Raw genomic sequence first — 13,533 nt, forward strand, 5'->3', positions numbered from 1 at the left:
TTTCCGCATGACTAACTGTCCTCAGTTGATGTGTCTCAATTCATTTTATTTTTACTGTCTTGCTTGCTTATTTTTTTCTGCCTCTCTGGGTTGCTCCCCTCTCTAAATGGCCACCTTCCTTTCTAACAACCAGTTCATCTCCACCTTAATTATCCCTGGCAGCATACCCAGATATAAATTTATAACCACAGCAGGTGGTTACAAAGTGCAGGACAGTCTCTTCTCACGGCCTGACTCACTGGCGCCCTCTGCTGGTGCTCCTTCCAATCGGCTGTGAATAAGGCAAGTCACCTGCAAATCAAGACTCGGCCCTTCCAGGCGTGGCCGACCTCAAAGTGTTCTTGGTGTGAAGACATCACACCTGGATCTCAGTAAAACAAACAAACAAACAAAAAAAAAAAACAAAAAAAAAAACAACAAAAAAAAAACCGCTTATAAAACATTAGAGATAGCAGATGACAAGAGAAGACCTGAGCACACCAAGTCCAAGAGAGGAGCCGGAAGGTACGGGAGGTAAACCAAGTGAGACTGTGCACGTCTTTCCCTTCTCTAGACTTGTCTATTTGAAAAAAATCCCTGAATAATTAGAAATTAAGCAACATACTATTAAATAACCCACAAGTCAAAAAAGAAATCATAATGGAAATTAGAAAATATTTTAAGCCAATTGAAATGGATACATAATATATCAAAATTTATGATATTCTGGCTAATACAATAATTAGAGGGAAATTTGCTTTAAATACTTATATTAGAAGGAAAGAAAAATATAAAATAAATATTCTAATCACTTACCTTAATAACTTAGAAGAAAGAGCAAATTAAGCTGGAAGTAAGCAGAGGGAAGAAAAGAAAAAATACCAGCCCCCAAATCAATTAAATAGAAACAGAAAAACAATGAAGAAAATCAATGATACTGAAAGTAAATTAATTGAAAGGAAATTGAATTCTTAATTAAAAGCCTTCCCATAAAGAAAACTCTAGACCCAGCTGGTCTCACCAGTGAATTCTATCAAATATTTAGAGGGAAAAATAATATGAATTCTCTGTAAACTCTCAGAAAATAAAGGAAGACACAGTTTCCCATTCATTTCATAAAATCTTCATTACTGATACCAAAACCAGACAAAGACATTATAAAAAAGAAAGAAAATATTATCTCTCATTGAAAAAAAAAATACTAGCAAATTCAGTTTAGCAATATACAGAAAGCAAGATTTATCCCAGCTATTCGAGGTTGGTTAAGATTCAAAAATCAATTAATGTAGTTCACCATAACAGGATAATTGAAGAAAAAAAAGATCATCTCCACAGACGTAGAAGAAACATTTGAAAAGCTTCTATTCCCATTGATGTTACAAACTATTAGCAAACTAAGAATAGAACGCTTCTTCAAACTGATAAAGAAATATTTGAAAAATCTAGAGCTAACATCATACTTCATGGCAAAAACAGAATGCTTTCATCCCCAGTTTGGGGACTAAGCAAGGATGCTAACTCCCATGGCCTCTTTTCCTCAGTGAACTGGGTATCCTGGCCTATGCAATGAGGCAAAAAACATAAATAAAAGGCAGAAAGATTGGAAAGTAAAAAGTGAAACTGTCTTTATTGCCAACGGCATGATCACATATATGGAAAACCCTAAGGAACCTACAAAAAAAGCTATTAGAACTAATAAGTGAGATAAATAATGTCTCAGGTTACAAAGTCAATATTAAAAAATCAATTGTATTTCCATATACTAGCAATTAGAAGTTGAAAGTTTTTAAAATTAGCTTCCAAAAACATGAATAATTAAGTATAAATTTTAAAAATGTGGGGTAAGACCTATTCCCTGAGAAATATAAATATAAAACATTATTGAGAGAAACCAAAGAGACCCCAAATAAATGGAGACATATATACCATTTTAATGGGTTGGAAGACTCAGTCTCCCTACCCAATCCATAGATATAACACAACTCCAGTCAAATTCCCACTAGGCTTTCCTGTAGAAATCAACAAGTTGATTCTAAAATTTGCATGGAAATACAAAGGACCTGGAAGAGCCAAAATAAACTTGGAAAGAAATACGAAGTTAGAGGACCTCACTTTCTGACTTCAAGACATTATGCAGGGACAGGAATCCAGACAGTAGAGTACGGGCATAAGGATAGACTTAGAGATCAATGGACAGAACAGAGGGGACAGAAATAGACCCCCGCACATATGGTTAATCGATTTTCAACAACTTGCCAAGATAATTCAGTGGGGGAAAATATAGCCTTTTCAATAAACTGTTGAACTGGATGCTCATATTATTCATAAAGAGGAAAAGTGAACCCTAGCTTCACTCCACAACATACACAAAAATTAACCCGAAATGAATCACAGACCTAATATAAAAACTAAAATCATAAAACTTCTAAAAGAAAACATAGGTGGAAATCTTTATGACCTTGGGGTAAGCAAAGATTTTTTAGATAAAAAACACAAAAAGCCCAAACCAAAAAAAAATTGATAAATTGGACTTCATCAAAACGTAAAACTTCTGTTCTTTGAGAGATATTGCTAATGGAACGGTAAACCCCGGACCAGGAGAAAATATTCTCAATACATATGACTGATAAAGAACTTTGTAGGACTTCCCCGGTGGTGCAGTAGTTAAGAATCCGCCTGCCAATGCAGGGAACACAGGTTCGAGCCCTGGTCCCGGAAGATCCCACATGCCATGGAGCAAATAAGCCCGTGCGCCACAACTACTGAGCCTGTGCGCTAGAGCCCGTGAGCCACAACTACTGAGCCCACGTGCCACAACTACTGAAGCCCGTGTGCCCAGAGCCCGTGCTCCGCAACAAGAGAAGCAACCACAATGAGAAGCCCCCGCACCGCAACGAAGAGTAGCCCTTGCTCACCGCAACTAGAGAAAGCCCACGCACAGCAACAAAGACCCAAAACAGCCAAAAATAAAAATTAATTAATTAATTAAAAAAAAAAAGAACTTTGTATTCAGAAAATAAAAAGGCTTCTTACAACTCAATAATAAAAAGACAACCTACTTTTTTTAATGGGCAAAAAATTTGAACACACCCTTCACAGAAAAAAAAAATACAAAGGGCCAATAAGCACATGAAAAGATGCTCAACATCATCAGTAAGCAGGGAAGTGAAAACTAAAACCACAGAGGTACACCACTTCACACCCATGAGAATGACTAAAATTAAAACGACTAGTAACACCATGTATTGGTGATGTGGAGCAAACTCATGTATTGCTGATGGAATTGTAAATGGTACAGTCACTTTGGAAAACATTTTGGGAATTTCTTATGTGGTTGAACATATACTTACCATAGGACCTAGCAATTCTAAGGTATTTATCCAAGAGAAATGGAAACGGATGTACACACACAGACTCATCTATGAATGTTTACAGCAGCTTTATTCATAATAGTCAAAAACTGGGGAAAAACCTAAAATGTCCTTTAGTAGGTGAATGGATAAAAAAAATTGTGGTATATTTATACAATAGCATAAATATTCCTACTCAGCATAAAAAGGAATGAACTACTGATACGTACAGTAACACAGATGGATCTTGAAAATACTGAGCAAAATAAGTGAAATACAAAAGAATAGGTGTACAATTCCATTTACATAAAGCTAGCCAAAAGTCTTATTTAATTCATGGTGAAAGAAAGCAGATCAGTTGTTACCTGGGGCAGGAGTGGGGATTGACTGGGGGTGAGGCCTAGGGAACTTTGGGGGGTAATAAGGAATATTCTGTGTCTTGAATGTGGTTGTATGAATATATAAATTTGTCAAAGCTCATCAAAATGGGTTTTGGATGCATAATAAATTATACCTGAGGAAATTATACCTCAATAAAGTTGATTGAAAAAACACCTAAGCAATCTGGGAAAAAATAAGGCTTAGAAAACACTAACATAACAGATGAAAAGGAAAATCACGACTTTATGGAGTCCTAGAGATGGGGACCAGAAGACACGAGAGGTAAAGCAAGTGAGATTCTGTGAAACACCTTTCCCTCCCCTGGCCTCAGTTACACCCATGGTACAGTGGACAGGATCCTGTGTGCTGTCCCCTGTAAGTTCAGTTGGTTATTTCTCTGAATCAATTGCCGGCCGGGCCTACACACAGTTATAACCATCATTACAGAGAGCCTTTCATATCCGCACTGGATTTTATGGTCTGTGGCCAGACCTCTTCACAATCCTCACAGCCACTCTTGACTTAGATACTATTGTGGTCTCCATTACTACAGAAAAGGAGACTGAGGCTCAGGAAAACCAGGGATTTTTTTTAAGATCACACGGAAAATGATAGACCTGCGATTCAAGTCCAAGTGCCAAGGAACTCTTTCCAATTTTCCAAACTCTCTCACCTCCCTATCCTCTTGTCTCCCAGGAAAAGTAACTCAGTTATTATGTAATTAATTGAAATCACCATGAGCAATAACGTATCAGTAACAACAGTACCAGATCTAGGAAGTAGAACTAGGGTGTAACATTCATTTTCTGGCTCAGACCGGTCCACATGTGTTTCTCAAAAGACGGAATGCCTATAACGGCTGATTGTTGTGTTTAATGAAGCTTTGCTTATTAGTATCTCAATTCAACAAATACTCTGTGGGGAAGGCATTGTTAGGAGCGGGGCATTCAAAAAGGATTAAAGCGTAGTCCTGGCCTTCCCAGAACTTAAAAGCCAGTGTTACACCCTGTTCAGCTCAGGACTGTTTTCTCCCCTGTGTGATCCTAACACCAACTGTTACCTCCTACCGAAATCCCATCAGCTCCCACGTGACTCACAGAATGGGCGCCAGATGGGGGCACCATGTCCGGATTGTCTGTTTTCCAAGAAGTATTAACGGCATTTTCCAAAGTCAAATGGAGGGATCTGACAAGGGCACTGGGGCCCACAGTAGGAAAGAGCAATTTAAATCAGACCTAGCTTGCGGGATCTATAACACAGCACTGTTCTGAATAGGGCTGTAAGCCTCCAGCCTGACAGCCCCAAGCTACTTGACAACTGGTAAAGTTACCTTAGAGTTTTCAGATGCTTTTTAACATAACTGTCAAATATGATAAGTCAAGCAAACATAGGTTGTTTTTTTTTTTTTGTCTTTCCTTGCATATTTTAAAACAGCTCTTTTACGTATTATAGCAAATACCTCAAATTATAAACATTTCTCTGGGAAAGAGGTGGTATAGGATGGGGCACTTCCGTGATAAGCACCATTCCCTTTATTTATGTCCTGCCTTTTGAGGGCAGTGGAAGGAAAGCAGAGACTGTTATTCCTGTTTTCCATGATGAGAAACTCCACTGTGAAGCACCCCTTGGTTTTGTGCATCTCAATCCTTTTTAAAGTTTTGACATATGCATGCTTCCTTCTTTGATGCCCCATCACACACATTCATTTGAAAAATTAAAGTGAACTACACCTACCTTTTTTCATGTCGTAACATGTAAAATTAACTTTCGCTGCACTTTCTGTATGTGGAACACATAAGGAGCAGAAAGGGTGACACAAACCTGATTTTTGGCTTCCTCAGGCACCTGTTGGCCCCCTATGGGATGCATCCTTGTTCATGGCACACAGAATAACCCTAGCCTGCGTCTCACGGTCAAGTGCAGCAAACATCAACCCGTAAAATACTTTCTCCAATTGTGTCAACCTGGTCAGGACCGGTGTGTCCCGTGGTGGTAGGGATTTGTATAAGTTTTTTAATTTTATTTTATTCTGGCCACACTGCGCAGGATGTGGGATCTTAGTTCCCCAACCAGGGATCAAACCACTTCTTACTACCCCTGAAGTGGAAGCACGGAGTCTTAACCTTCCCTGGACCACCAGGGAAGTCCCTGTATAACTTTTAAACACAAATTTGTTCAATTTTAAAAAACTTTTATTGAAGTAGAGTTGATGTACGATGTTGTGTTAATTTCTGCTGTACAGCAAAGTGACTCAGTTATACACATATATATTCTTTTCCATATTCCTTAAAAAAAAAATCCCTCTGTACGTGAACGTTGTCCTCAATGATGTAAGATCCATGAAAGGCAGGGTCTTTATCTTTTTAGCTCCCTGCTTTATTCCTAACAGTTAAGACAGTGCCTGGCACACAGGTGTCCTATAAATATTTGTTGCATGAATGACGAGTAAGCGTTCCCTGTCCACACGTGACTGTCCAATGAGCCCCTGTATCAGTTCTTTCACGTGTCCCTGCTCATGTTTATGGGCTGAAGCCCCCTCCCAACTTATCAACTGAAACTCAGCTGCAGCCTCTCCTCCGTGAAATGAGCTCCCCATGCAGCTGTGATCTGAAAATAGTGAACAGCAGGAAGGATCATGTAAATCAAATCAGCAAAAATATAGTCTATTTCATATTGAAATAAACTAAATTACAGAGCTACTACCATGACTTATCAAGGGATATAAATGATTGAGAAAATAAATCAATAAACCATTCTAGCAGTTTCCAAATCACGTATTGATCTTTTAAAGTTTTTGCCATGGTTTTTTATTTTTTTATTTTTTTGGCTGACTAGCTATCACCTGCTAGATGAAACCATAATTGCCTGAACCATAATTTGACTTAGAGAATCACATCAGGCTCTCAACAACATTCCACATTCGGTTGATATTTGGTAGGTGACTTTTGTCTTAAGTAAATGTCTCTTAGCATCAATGCTTTAGTTTTTGGTGCTGAATCTTCCACTGAACTAAGGAATTTCACTAAAGAATTTCTTAGCCCTTATAGTCCTGTTTGATATTTCTATTTATTTAATATTTCTGTTACCAACTAAGTCATACAAATGTTCATTGAAATGTCCTATTAAAGAATTGGTTTAATTTTATCAACTTATGTTCACCTGCAACCCACGAAGCTTTGTGAACATCAATCAGCCATATGGAAGGAACTTAAAATCTGTTATGGTTTTTACTTTTCTCATCAAACATGCATCTATATATAATTTATTTAAAAATTAATAATTTGTCTCTTGTACTTGATATTTTATTTTAAATTCATTTTTTCTCATATATTTATATATATATTATATTATATATGATATATATCTTCATTATTTCCTCATTCTCAATATCTTCTGCTTCTTTCTTGTTTTCTGTATTTAGATTTATAAGTGTAATGACTATCATTCATCAAAATAATCTATCAGCTTTAATAACTGAAATATTTCTTTCTTGTAAAACAAAACAAAGTTTTGAGGTCTGTTAGAATATTACTTACTTAAACCAAGTCTCTCATTTAAAAAATTTTTTCTGGGACTTCCCTGGTGGTCCAGTGGTTAAGACTCCACGCTCCCAATGCAAGGGGCCCAGGTTCGATCCCTTGTCAGGGAACTAGATCCCGCGTGCCACAACTAAAGACCCCCGCATGCCACAACTAAAGATCTCGCATGCCTGAGCTAAAAGATCCCACATGCTGCAACTACAGATTCCTTATGCCGCAACTAAAAAAGATCCTGCCTGCCGCAACGAAGATGCCGCAGCAGCAACTAAGACGCAGTTCTGCCAAATAAATAAATAAATATTAAAAAAATAAAAAGACTCCACCCATCCAATGCAGGGGGCACGGTTCGATCCCTGGTCGGGGAAGTAAGATCCCGCATGCCACGCGGTGCAGCCAAGAAAAAATATATTTTTTTCCAAACATTTATCTACTCCCATTTCAGTTTCCTGCTCTATAGGAATTGGGTAATTTTCACATTTAGATCTAAAGTCCTCAACTATTTAAGCCCCAAACTCCTTTCCCTCTGTAGATAGTCTAATCACCAAGCAATACTCAGAATCACAGAGCCAGGCCATCTGTACCCATGGCCCTTGCTACGGGCACTGTGATAATGGACCAGTGCTAGGTGCCCAGCACCTGGATGTGCCAGCCCTGGGCCTGGTTGCCCTCAGATCCGTTCCTCATCCTTTCCCTGCTCTGCTGTATGTTGAAGGGGCAGCTTGCAGCCTGCAAGCCCCCTTCTCAGGGAGGTCTCCGATGGGAGGCACCGGTGGGGACGGAAAGGCAGGAGGAGAAGAGAAGCATCTCCATCTTGTCTGCAGTTCCAGCACTGCCGTACAGGCCCTGTGTGGCCCAGGTTCTCCCAGGAGACCACAGCCCCTGGCTCTGGTACTCACCATCGCCTCCTTCTCTCTCTCAGCCCAGGGATGGAGGGCCTTCTCACCGCTCCTGGACTTGCATTGTCCCTGGTTGATCCCTGAGCCTCTCCATCCCCTGGGGAACCAATTTCCTGCATTAAATCTCCTTTGCTACCTAGATATGTTTTCCTGGTTAGCCTTTGGCTGATGTGTTGCAGTTTCAAGGTCTGGTAATAACATCCCATGGGGAGGTTCTGCCCCTTCCCCTAGTGGCCTTGGGTTCTCCTTTCAACACCTCCCACGGCTTGGGTCTGCCTGCTGCCAGCTCCTCCCAGCTCTGCTTTCAGCCAGCATCTTGTTTGTGGCTTGAAATCGTGTATGGAGGGAGCATTAGTCGTGGAAATCTGCAAACACTACAAACCCTGCTCACCCTGCCCATCCCCACTCCACCGAGGGCCAGCTGTTGAACATTCACCAGCACGCCACTGGTGGAGATCTGGGTGAGATCTGCAGTGGACACTTGTCCATTAACTGCTGGCAGAGCAGGGGGCTTCTCTGCAGAGGTGGGTTTCTGGCTCACCCCACCTCGCCTAAGAGGAGAACTGGCCCCTGCATGAAGACAGCTGTACGTCCCCAGAGAGCCTCGCTAACTGCTGTCTCTGGAGCAGGGCTGGCACTAGGGTGATGGGGGGAGGAACTCACCTCGGGTACAAAATTTTAGGGGGCATTGGGGAAACTCAGTAATCAAGACAACTAGTATTTTCAATGCAATATTATTAAAGATCAAAATTAATGCCCCCCACCAAGCCCCACGATGAACAAAATATCAAAATTTTAAGGAAAGACAGGATTGGACAAGGCTGAGATCACGGTGAGATGAGGAAGGTAAGTCATGCAAGATTCATCTTGGTTAGATTTTGATAGTTTGTTCACATGGATTTTTTTTGCATTAATTTTGATTTTTTAAAAGGTTCATGACTTTGCGTTTGGCAATGATTTCTTGGCTATGACATCAAAAACACAGACAACAAAAGAAAAATAGATAAATTAGAGGTCATCAAACTGAAAATTTTGTGTGTCCAAGGACACTATCAACAGATTAAAAAGGCAAGCAGAATGGGAGAAATATTTGCAAATTACATATTTGATAAGGGATTAATATCCAGAATATTTAAAGAGCTCCTAAAACTCAACAACAAAAAACCCAACAACCCAATTTAAAAATGAGCAAGTGAGCAAATGAGCAAATGAGCAACTATACCAATAAAAATTAATCAAAAATAATAAAAAATAAAAATGAGCAAAGGACTTGAATGGATTTTTCTGCAAGAAGATATACAAATGGCCAATAAGCACACGAAAAGATGCTCAACATCACTAATCATTAGAAAAATGCAAATGAAAACTGCAGTGAGCTACCACCTCACACCCATGAGGATGACTATTATTAAAAAAAAAAAAGAGAGAGAAATAACAAGTGTTGGAGAGGATGTGGAGAAATTGGGACTCATGCATTGCTAGTGAGAACGTAACATAGTGCAGCTTCTGTAGAAAACAGTATGGTGGTTCCTCAAAAATTTTAAAATAGAACTACTATATGATCCAGCAATTGCACTTCTGCATATATAACTAAAAGAATTTAAAGCAGGGACTCAAAAAGATATTTGTATACTCAGCATTATTTATAAGGGCTACAATGAGAAGTAACCCAGGTGTCCATTAATGGATGAACAGATAAACAAAATGTGGTCTATCCATACAATGAATATTATTCAGCCTTAAAAAAGGAAAGAAATTTTAGCACAGGCTACAACATGGATGAACCTTGAAGAAAGTATACTAGGTGAAATGAGCCAGACACAAAAGTACAAATACTGTGTGATTCCACTTTTATGAGGTACCTAGAAGAGTCAAATTCATAGATACAGAAAGTAGAATGGGGGTTGCCAGGGGCTGGGAGGAGGGAAGAATGGGGGATTATAGTTTATAGTTTATAGTTTATAGGAGAGAGTTTCAGTTTTGCAAGATGAAAAAACCTAGAAATGGATGGTGACAGTTGCACAACAATGTGAATGTACCTAATGCCAATGAACTGTACGCTTAAAAATGGTTAAGATGGCAAATTTCATGTTATGTGTATTCTACCAAAATTTTTTTTTAATTAGGGGAAAAAAGCAAGGTGCAAACCAGTATGCAATCAGTTACTTTTATGGTAAAAAGGGGGGGAGGGGTTAGACACTAGTACTTTATTTGCTTGGATATGCATTTTTAAAGCTCTGGAAAGATGCATAAGAAACTAAAAATAAACTTTACCTTGGAGGGGTAGGGTGGGAACTGGGCAGATAGAGGGCAAGGGTCGGTGTGACATTTGTCATGTATCTTTTCTAAGAATTTCTAATTTTATACAAACAGGTCTCAGAAATTCCCAGCTGCTTATGGGAAAGCAGAAATCAGATTCAAGTGTTGCCTAATGGCCACATGGCCGCCTCTGAATGATAACTCTTTCTGGCGGGGTTTACCTTGACCTGCCATTGATCGGTGCCTTGTTATCGGTCTTATCTCACCTGAAACCCAGCATGAACCGTCAGACCAACCAGCAGAGCATTTTCCTCTGCAAACAGTCCAGCTCCCTTGAGAGAAGTGGACCCTGAGGGCACTGGGACCCTTCCCTCTGGGGGCATGTCCATCTTTCTGCTGGGCTTTCTGTCACGTCCATGGATATTCTGTCGTTGGTGATCCTGCACTGGCCAGACCTGCTTGCCAAGCTCTCTGTCTAGCAGGAAGACTCAAGGGCACCCCCTGCTAGCTTTACTGAAGGGTGACCACTCTGGGCACAGTCGGGGGACCTGAGGACAGACACCTGTGGGGTGGGCTCCCCCTTCGCCCTTCACCTCTCCTCTATCCTCCCCTGCTCAGGGAGCCCTGGCCCCGAATCTATTCCCCCCCACCGCTGCCCACCTCCCCTGGGCCTGCACCTCCAGTCCTGCCCTTCCCCTCCCCCCCCCCATGCAGGAGCCCTGCCCCTTAGCCCCATCCTGCAGTCAGACACACATAGGTTTGAATTCTGGCTCTGCTGCTTACGAGCTGTGTGACCCTGGGGAAGGTAGTTAACCTACCTGAGCCTCAGTATCCTCCTGGGTAAAATAGGGACACGAAGAAAGGCATAGGGACACGTGCGGTCTCCTGCTGGGAGGCCGTGGTCCACACCGGCTTCTGGTGCCAGCCTGGTTCTGCCTCTTGAGCTGGTTGGTGGCCACACAGGACTTTGCTTTATAATTATTTATTAAACTGTACATTTTTATTTTATGCACTTTCCTATATATATGTTCTATCATACAGTTTCCAAAAAAAAAAAAAAGCTTTTTAAAAAGTAAACCTATAGAAAAAATATCAGGGGCTAAATAAAGGCTAGTTTAGTTACCCCCCCAGTCCCCATTACCAATACCATTTCAGTTCTCTCCTTTCTCAAAAATCCTTTTGATTCTCAATTATCACAAACCCCTTTCCCTTCCCAGCCAAGCTCCTAAAATGACTGCTCTGAACCTGTCCCTCCGCTTCTCTCTCCACGTGTCCTTCCCATGAGCCACCGTGGGTGTCGGGCTGTGCCCTGACAGATCTGATCACCCACCACGCTTCTGAGGGGCTGGACCATTGCTAGCTGCCAGGGCCATGGGCAGGGTCTCCTTCCCCACTGCAGGGAACCTCACCTCCCAACATGAGTCAGCCTCGTCCTGGCGCACAAGGCACGCTCCAGGTACAATCCCAGGTGTGAGGTTCTGCAAATGGTCCAAAGCAGTGTCACCTGCCCTTGCACCGGAATTATCTGGGAGTAATTCACCCACTTGAGGAAAGACACCCCTTCCTCAGCCCCACCCCTGAAGAATCTGCCAGGAAGAAAGCTCCAGAAAGAGAATTCTTATCCACCAAGCATCTACTACACGCCAGGCACTTCTCATACACCAGCCTATGTAATTCGTCTCCCAGTCCTATGAAGCTAGTGCTGTGATGGTCCTCGTTTTGCAGGTGAGGAAACTGAGGCACAGAGGAGGTGAGTAACTTGCAGTGGGTCACGTGGGCGGGACGGTGGAGACAGGATTTGAAACCACGACTGTGGGGCTCCTTTGGCCATGCCCTTCCTGAGACCACTCTTTTCCATACATTGCTAACTTAGTTTCTGGTAGTTTCTCCAAAACGTTCATGTGCACGCAAATTACCTGGGCTCTTGTTAATTCTGACTCACAGGTCTGGGGTGGGGCCTGAGACTCTGCATTTCTAACAAGCTCCCAGGGATGGTGTTGCGGTCCATGGACCTCACTTTGAGTAGCAAGACAGGAGAAGTGAGCATAAATGTGACCCAGGGAGTCACTGGGGTCTCCTTACTTTAAGGGTGAGTCAGCTAAGGTGGATGGACTGAATGTTTGGGTCTCCCCAAAATTCGTATGTTGAATCCTAACCTGAGATGTGATGGGATGAGGAGGTGGGGCCTCTGGGAGGTGATTAGGTTAAGAGGATGGAGCCCTCATGAGGGGGATTAGTGCCCTTATAAAAGAGACCCCAGAGGGATCCCTTGTCTCCACCCTGTGAGGACACAGCGAGAAGATGGCCGTCCCTGAACCAGGAAGCAGGGCCTCACCAGACACCAAATCTGCCAGCACCTTGATCTCAAACTTCCAGCCTCTAGAACTGTGAGAAATAAACACCTATCGTTTAAGACACCCAGCCTATCACATTCTGTTATAGCAGCTTCAACGGACTAACACAGGACAGGGAAACGGCTGATCCGCCCTCAGTAGTAGGTCCTCACCCTGGAGGTCCCCTCACCATACTGCCCAATCAGACACAAAGCCCAGACCTCTGCCTCCTTATCACAAGGACTTGGGACCTTATCATTATATTTGTGATGGTGACCTGTGATCAGTGATCTTTGATGATATTACTACTATGACTCATTGAAGGCTCAGGTGATGGCTAGCATTTTTTAGCAATAAAGTTTCTTTTAATCAAGGTACGTAAATTGTCTTTTAGATATGATGCTATTGCATACTTAATAGACTACAATATAGTATAAACATAACTTTTATATGTACTGGGAAACCAAAAAATTCGTGTGACTCGCTTTACTGCGATAATCGCTCTATTGTGGTGGTCTGGACCAGAAGCCGCAACATCTCTGAGGTCACCTGTATCAGTGTCTCCCCACCTTTTCACCTGTGGCATACAGAGAAGGTGATAGAACTCGTGCCCCGTGCTGGAGCACAGGAGACGGTGCTGCCACTGGGGCAAAGCCCTCGCCCGAGGGTCCCCACGGGCCAAGGGCATCAGGGTCTCTGCACACTTGTGTTGTATCCACATCACCCAGAGAGAAGCCCTGGGTGGAGATTCTTAGACTCCCCTTCAGGACGCTCATTTCCCACACATTCTATTGAT

This window comes from Balaenoptera borealis (assembly GCF_965194805.1).
Source record: "Balaenoptera borealis genome assembly, chromosome: 8".
Classification (NCBI taxonomy): domain Eukaryota; kingdom Metazoa; phylum Chordata; class Mammalia; order Artiodactyla; family Balaenopteridae; genus Balaenoptera; species Balaenoptera borealis.